General features: G+C 43.7%; 1 non-coding gene across 1 annotated transcript; it reads right to left on the reverse strand.

Annotated features, from left to right (window-relative positions):
• Positions 1-7274: 7274 nt before the first annotated feature.
• On the reverse strand, positions 7275-7349 carry Trnas-cga (transfer RNA serine (anticodon CGA)). The gene has a single exon. It is a non-coding gene; the product is annotated as a tRNA-Ser (tRNA).
• Positions 7350-9058: the final 1709 nt, after the last annotated feature.

Genomic DNA, 9058 nt, shown 5'->3' on the forward strand with positions numbered 1-9058 from the left:
CTTTAAATTTTCTGTAAATTATTTAAACTGGCATTGAATTTTAAATGCATCTCATTGCTTGGGCTTTCAATTAATGAAGAAAGAGCTTAATTGGCTGCTAGCTGATCGGCACCTTGTAAAATAAACTTGTGTTCTGACAGTGAATGAAGTGTGCAGAATCACCTTTGGTTCAGCCCTTCCGGTTTTCTTACCTGGCTGAATTAAGAGGCAGTACTTATCACATTTCACAGTACTCAAGCAGGACTGTGGCGAGCAGTTGTCACAATTTGTATGACTAAATGAACTATTTTCGCAGAGTAATGACGTATTATAACTTCAGTCCCACCGCCCGAAAGGACTACGACTTCTAATAGCAGACAATCGGACTGTTTGCGTTTAGAAGTAATTAAAAAAATATGCGGAAAATGTCACGTGACGACATGAGTACAGATGTAAACCTATTCCCCTGCTGAAATTTCGAATCTCCATAGACATCTCAATTAAGACTCCCATATGTAAGGAAACACAACACACTAAATTTGAGCGTCAACGCTGGTCATACCGCTGTACATCCAAACAACACTGTCTAAACCACTCCGAGCGGGGCGCCACTCCTAAGAAGTAGAACTGAAAACAGTAATAGAACAGGGCACATCCACTTCCGTATTCGTGTCAGCACACAATCATACACATATAGCAATTAGAAAAAATAATTTCATTACATGCACTTCAACGATAATGGTTAGCACCGATGGTTGTAGTCCGCTTTTTTATCTAAATCACTGCTCAGTGCGATGCAGGCAAAAATACCTTCAGCAGTTTGATGTACACTCCTGGAAATTGAAATAAGAACACCGTGAATTCATTGTCCCAGGAAGGGGAAACTTTACTGACACATTCCTGGGGTCAGATACATCACATGATCACACTGACAGAACCACAAGCACATAGACACAGGCAACAGAGCATGCACAATGTCGGCACTAATACAGTGTATATCCACCTTTCGCAGCAATGCAGGCTGCTATTCTCCCATGGAGACGATCGTAGAGATGCTGGATTTAGTCCTGTGGAACGGCTTGCCATGCCATTTCCACCTGGCGCCTCAGTTGGACCAGCGTTCGTGCTGGACGTGCAGACCGCGTGAGACGACGCTTCATCCAGTCCCAAACATGCTCAATGGGGGACAGATCCGGAGATCTTGCTGGTCAGGGTTGGGTGGCACAGGATACATGCGGACGTGCATTGTCCTGTTGGAACAGCAAGTTCCCCTGCCGGTCTAGGAGTGGTAGAACGATGGGTTCGATGACGGTTTGGATGTACCGTGCACTATTCAGTGTCCCCTCGACGATCACCAGAGGTGTACGGACAGTGTAGGAGATCACTCCCCTCACCATGATGCCGGGTGTTGGCCCTGTGTGCCTCGGTCGTATGCAGTCCTGATTGTGGCGCTCACCTGCACGGCGCCAAACACGCATACGACCATCATTGGCACCAAGGCAGAAGCGACTTTCATCGCTGAAGACGACACGTCTCCATTCGTCCCTCCATTCACGCCTGTCGCGACACCACTGGAGGCGGGCTGCACGATGTTGGGGCGTGAGCGGAAGACGGCCTAACGGTGTGCGGGACCGTAGCCCAGCTTCATGGAGACGGTTGCGAATGGTCCTCGCCGATACCCCAGGAGCAACAGTGTCTCTAATTTGCTGGGAAGTGGCGGTGCGGTCCCCTACGGCACTGCATAGGATCCTACGGTCTTGGCGTGCATCCGTGCGTCGCTGCGGTCCGGTCCCAGGTCGACGGGCACGTGCACCTTCCGCCGACCACTGGCGACAACATCGATGTACTGTGGAGCAATTCGGCGGTACGTCCACCCGGCCTCCCGCATGCCCACTATACGCCCTCGCTCAAAGTCCGTCAACTGCACATACAGTTCACGTCCACGCTGTCGCGGCATGCTACCAGTGTTAAAGACTGCGATGGAGCTCCGTATGCCACGGCAAACTGGCTGACACTGACGGCGGCGGTGCACAAATGCTGCGCAGCTAGCGCCATTCGACGGCCGACACCGCGGTTCCTGGTGTGTCCGCTGTGCCGTGCGTGGGATCATTGATTGTACAGCCCTCTCGCAGTGTCCGGAGCAAGTATGGTGGGTCTGACACACCGGTGTCAATGTGCAAGATCTCGGGATCTGTCCCCCATTGAGCATGTTTGGGACTGGATGAAGTGTCGTCTCACGCGGTCTGCACGTCCAGCACGAACGCTGGTCCAACTGAGGCGCCAGGTGGAAATGGCATGGCAAGCCGTTCCACAGGACTACATCCAGCATCTCTACGATCATCTCCATGGGAGAATAGCAGCCTGCATTGCTGCGAAAGGTGGATATACACTGTACTAGTGCCGACATTGTGCATGCTCTGTTGCCTGTGTCTATGTGCCTGTGGTTCTGTCAGTGTGATCATGTGATGTATCTGACCCCAGGAATGTGTCAATAAAGTTTCCCCTTCCTGGGACAATGAATTCACGGTGTTCTTATTTCAATTTCCAGGAGTGTATCAGAGATCCAGAGCTCAGAGACAACTGAAAGTTAGCAAGAAAAAATGTAACATGCTTTTACAGTTGTGGTATTACAGTCTCTTCTACGATTTGTACTAATTTAGGATGACATACTAATATACTAATAACATCTTTGCTCTTTGGATTACGCTGTAATAAAATATCAAACATACTTTTCACACCAGTTTAATTTTGACCAGCTAGTAGACCTCAGCAATAACGCACATTTTCTCACCATACTTGTTTCGACATGTATCAGATGTGTTATAAAAGAGCTACCAACCGCTAATTTAAAGATATTTTCGTTTAACACATTTTATCGTTCCTTGCTATTACCGGTATCAAATTTTTGTTCATCAGATGGCTGCATTACTGGACGAAATCTTACACTGCTGGCCATTAAAATTGCTACATCACTAAGATGACGTGCTACAGACACGAAATTTAACCGACACTAAGAAAATGCTGTGATATGCAAATGATTAGCTTTCCAGAGCATTTACACAAAGTTGGCGCCGGTGGCGACACCTACAAATTGCTAACATGAGGAAAGTTTCCAACCGATTCCTCATACACAAACAGCAGTTGACCAGATGAAACGTTGTTGTGACGGAGGCGAAAAGCGTACCATTACGTTTCCGACTTTGATAAAGGTCGGATTGTAGCCTATCGCGATTGTGGTATATCGTATCGTGACATTGCTGCTCGCGTTGGTCGAGATCCAATGACTGTTAGCAGTATATGGAACCGGTGTGTTCAGGAGGGTAATACGGAACGCCGTGCTGGATCCATACGGCCTCGTATCTTATCCACATGGATGTAACGGCTTGTGCAACCACATCTCGGAGGCCATAGCTGCGGTTACCCTTGACTCTGCATCACAGACAGGAGCGCCTGCAATGGTGTACTCAACGACGAACGTGGGTGCACGAATAGCAAAACGTCATTTTTTCGGATGAATCCAGGTTCTGTTTAAGCATCATGATGGTCGCATCGTTGTTTGGCGACATCGCGGTGAATGCATATTGGAAGCGTGTATTCGTCATCGCCATACTGGCGAATCATCCGCCGTGAACAGTGGACGTTACATTTCAGATGCGTTACGACCCTTGGCTCTACCTTTCATTCGATTCCTGCGAAACCCTACATTTCAGCAGGATAATGCACGCCCGCATGTTGGAGGTCCTGTACGGGCCTTTCCGGATACAGAAAATGTTCGACAGCTGCCCTGGCCAGCACATTCTCTAAATCTCTCTCAAATTGAAAACGTCTGGTCAATGGTGGCCGAGCAGCTGGTTCGTCACAATACGCCACTACTCTTCTTGATCTGTGGTATCGTGTTGAAACTGCATGGGCAGCTGTACCTGTACACGCCATCCAATTGACTCAATGCCCATGCGTTTCAAGGCCGTTATTAAGACCAGAGGTGGTTGTTCTGGGTACTGATATCTCAGGATCTATGAACCCAAAATGCGTGAAAATATAATCACATGTGAGTTCTAGTATAATATATTTGTCCAATGAATACCCTTTTATTATCTGCATTTCTTCTTGGTGTAGCAATTTTAGTGGCCAGTAGCATAGTAAGCTGTTGGGTGTTACGCTCGCTATGGTGCCCTACAGTGAAGATATTTTAACTGACAAATATTCCGAAACGAAATGAAGATAAATATAGGTTGAAATTTGCGCAATAGCCCTTTAGCACACTCATTTACAGTGACATTGTTCTGATTACATATTTCTTATTTTCTGCATAACAAATGATATTATCATTATAAACTTAGCCCAGTTTTAAACACAATCTCGAGTAAAAACTTAGTCAACGTTAACACTTTTACATTAAAGAAACTGATTTTCACTTTCACCGATAGCTTACAAAGATGTTTGAAACAGAGTTATACATTGTTTGCATAAGATGTCAGAGATGGAATGAAAGACATAACGTTAACATCGGTATGTTTGTGGCAAATAACAGATCAATAATACAACGTGCCGTAGAAATTAATTAAACATAGTGGCACTTCTAAAACACATATGAAATACTTTTTTGTTTTTATGTACACTAATAGCTCTCATACGTTAATCCACATATTATCACATGTTTCTGTAATTACTTTTTCACAGCTTTTGCTATCAAGCATCATTTGTTAAGCTTTGTGAAATACTTATTTTTATCTGTTTAGTTTTACAATTCTTGAATGTGCTCACTGTCTCTCCTACCTTACCCGGCTATGGAGATGTAAAGCTATTTTGTCAGTAGCTGATATTATGATAGTTAAGTCGTTGATATAATACAACTCATTTGACACCTAATGTAAACAATGTATATCTTTGCTTTGCAGCATCTTTGTAAGCTACCAGATCGTGTGAAACACGTGAAGTTAATGTGAAATCAGACTGTTCTATGTAGAAGTACTAATGCTGACCCGCCTCTGATTTTGTGTTTTAGAGATCGTGTTTGTAACTCTGGGATGCGTTTATCACGATAACATTACGTGTTACACGGAAAATAGTAACTATGCAAGTCTTCAAAGCAATCAGGAGACGTTCACTGTAAGTACTAGTGCTATGCAAATTTTATTTATGTTTCTTTCTTTTCTGAATACTTATTAGTTAAAATATTTTCACTATAGGACACCACTGCACGCTAATCACTGAATATCTGGTTAATATTTTGTCCTGTAATGCAGCCGTCTGACAATGAACAAAAGTTCGAAGTCGGCAGTGGAAAGGGACAGTGAAATCTGTTAACCAAAAATGTGTTTAGATCAGCTCTTGGTAGCCGTTTTCATGACATGTCTGATAATACAACCACGTAGCGCTCATATTCTCAACAACTGACAAAATAGACCATATTTCGTGTTCTGAGGTTCTCGTTTTTATTTCTGTGGGAAATTGGCAAAAACTGATGCTTGGCTTTCCATTTTAAATAATCATCATGTCGTTGCCCACAGTATTTGACTCTGGCAGTGGCCATTTTCTTGAAGTCGAGGTGACCATAATACACCCTAGATACGGTTTTCTTCAAAGACTCTGATCGACTCAGAGAAAGAATGTTCTATACTTCGGGCAGCGACGTTTTTCCGTGCAGACACGGCGGCCGTACATAATCAGACGAAACCTAAATCTACCGACTACTCCTGAATCACACTTAAGTGCCCGGCAAAGTGTTCATGGAACCACTTTCATACTGTTTGCCTACCCATAACGGCTCTGGAAATACTATAACTTAAATCTCTTCATGCGAGCTCTGATTTATTTTATTTCTCTTATTCCATTATGGTCAACATTGCTCACTATGTAGGTGGGCATCTACAAACTATTTTTGCATTCGGAGGAGAAAGTTTGAGATTGGAATTTCGTGAAAACGTCTTGGCGCTTAGAAAAACACTTTTATTTTAATGATTATCACCACAACTCGCGTATCATATCCGTCACAGTCTCTCCCTATTCCGCAATATTACACAGCGAGCTGCCCTTCTTTGAAATTTACAGATGTCCTCCGAAAGTCCTAGATGCTAAAGAACCCATACAGTACACTGTAGCAAAGGACGGAGAAGCGTAGAGTAGGTTGTCTCTTTAGCGACTTTGTTTCATCTTTTACGTGTTCCGTCAACGAAACACAGTCTTTGGTTCGCCTTTCCACAACATTACCTACGTCATCGTTTCAACTTAAGTTGTTCGTAATTGCTATTCCTAGGTATGTAGTTGAATTGATAGCCTTTAGATTTGTGCGATTTGTAGTGTAACCGAAATGTAACCAATTCATTTTCGAACTGACGTGGACGACGTCTCACTTCCAGTTATTTAGTGGCATTTGCCACTTTTTGCCCCATACAGATATCTTGTCTAAATCATTTTGCAATTGGTTTTGTTCTTCTGATAACTTTATTAGACGATAAATAACTCCTAAAAAAGCCGGCCTGTGTGGCTGAGCGGTTCTAGGCGCTTCAGTCTGGAACCGCGCGACCGCTCCGGTCGCAGGTTCGACTCCTGCCTCGGGCATGGATGTGTGTGATGTCCTTAGGTCAGTTAGGTCTAAGTAGTTCTATGTTCTAGGGGACTGATGACCTCACATGTAGAGACCCATAGTGCTCAGAACCATTTGAACAATTATTTTGAACTCCTAAAAGCAATCTAAGAGGTCTGCTCAAATTGTCTCCTAAATCATTTTAATAGATTGGGATTGTAGGGGCCTACAACACTTCCTTAGGCAACGACAGATACCACTTCCGTTTCATTTGATTACTTTCTCTCAGTTACCACAGACCGTGACCTTTAGGACAGGATACCGCGAATCCATTCGCACAACTGAGGCGATAGGCCATAGGTATGCAGTTTCGTTAAAAGCCACTTGTGAGAAACGGTATCAAAAGCCTCCTGGAAATCCAGAAAATCCCAGTCTTGTTGATATTTGATTACGTTCTACACGTGTTGTGGCTTTGGTGTCCCCTCCGAGAGATCTCTGCAATGCCGACAGGAGGAGAGGGAGGGGGGAGGAAGGGATTAAGGATTAGGGCGACAGGGTGCGTTTATTACACTGAAGAAGGGAACGGTGTTGGTGTCATGATTCGGCTCCTTTGAACGTTGAATATTGATTGCAAACATCAGAAGGCCCGTTGCGTTGTCCGCTATGGCTTGGTGAGGACATATTAGCTCATTCTGAACATCCAGAATGAGATTTTCACTCTGCAGCGGAGTGTGCGCTGATATGAAACTTCCTGGCAGATTAAAACTGTGTGCCCGACCGAGACTCGAACTCGGGACCTTTGCCTTTCGCGGGCAAGTGCTCTACCAACTGAGCCACCGAAGCACGGTAGCTCAGTTGGTAGAGCACTTGCCCGCGAAAGGCAAAGGTCCCGAGTTCGAGTCTCGGTCGGGCAAACAGTTTTAATCTGCCAGGAAGTTTCATTCTGAATATGTTTGGGAGGTCACTCTTGGATCTCTTACCCTTGACTCATACGGACTGGGATACAGCTAATATGTAAAATTATTAAAAATGTACATTAAGAGTTAATAGAACAAGTAATGCGGTAGGCACTTTCAGCTTTGTAAGCGGTAAGTAGAATGGGGAACAGACATCGATCAGAGCTGTCATCATTACATTATACTGCGAAATACTACCAAGCAGCTGTACACATCGGCTCAAGACGTAAGCCATCTTACTGAGTAGCCATCTCTTTGTCTTCCACCTCTAACGAATTTTTGTTTCAGGGCTCTCACCGTTTCACGTGTTGATAAAGGGACGTCAAAGGTATTCATTATGCATGCAATTGAATCATCGGCAAAATTTGATTATGGGCCAAAAACTGCTGTCGGCACCCTCTGCTTATGGGATGCCTTGTGTAGTTCAGCACTGACAGTTGTGTAACGCTACAAATCAAGCCTACATCAAATATTAAATAGGTTTTCTTGTAACTAGTGCAATATGTTTTTGAGTATTCTTGATACATATGACTAGACATCAATTTTCATTTACTTCTTGAGTATTTACTGTCAAAAATGTTCTTATATTGAGAATATGCCACATTTCGGAAAGTATGCACAGGAATATCAGTGCCTCAGTTCCTAAAATTTATAGTTATTAAAAAACGCTGTTTCAAGAAACAGTATTAGGTGACGAATATACAAATATACTGCTTCGTCATACGGGTAACTCCTCTAGGAACGGCGAAGACGGGATTGTACTGGTTGTCGCGTGCACGAAGCGTTTGTCAGTCATTCCTCCTGAGCTCCGTACGTGAATGGAACACGAAGAAACCGTAATATATGGTACAGGGGAAGTATTCTCTGCTTTGCACTTCACGGTGGTTTGCACAGTGTGAATTTAGATATGTAAATGTAGAGACTAATTTATCAGCCGTGACAAGGGCAGCGCTCTCTGTCTCGAACGCATCAGCTATTTATAGTGAAAAATCTCGTTAGTGTATAAAACGCAGCAATCTTTTTCTAATACCCATCTTCAAAAATCCTGTCTGAACAGACAGTCATTATTGTTCCATTAATTTGACAGAAATTTTTACCTTTTTTTTGCGACTGGCCGGGACGCTTTGTCATTACGATCTATTCTACATTTTCTTTTCATACTATGGTACTCTTATTGCCCTGTTCCGGTGCTGTTGTGTGCAGTCATAAATTTTATAATTGGTATCTACAAACGCACCGTGTCCCTACTGAACTTTCTACATTTTAATTAATCCCGCCAACGGAAAACTGTAGCACAAACATCGTTAGCTCAACCGTAATTAAACTCATAGACGCAAAGCTGCCAGACAAACACACGCCGATCCCTCTCTCTGCTGTTTGTATTCACCAAACTAACGAGCACCTACAGTTGCGAAGTAGGAGGCAACGTGGCATGAGGCTCTATCTCCACACTGTGCCATTGCAGCTGACAGGAGTCAGAGTTTCAAAACAATGTATCAATAATTAATGTGACAGGGCTGGACGATACAAATTTTAAAATTAAATATCTACGAGGTGTGTTCAAAAAGTAACGCGAATTTTGTAATCCCATGTGTTT

This window comes from Schistocerca gregaria, chromosome 4, assembly GCF_023897955.1.
Source record: "Schistocerca gregaria isolate iqSchGreg1 chromosome 4, iqSchGreg1.2, whole genome shotgun sequence".
NCBI lineage: Eukaryota > Metazoa > Arthropoda > Insecta > Orthoptera > Acrididae > Schistocerca > Schistocerca gregaria.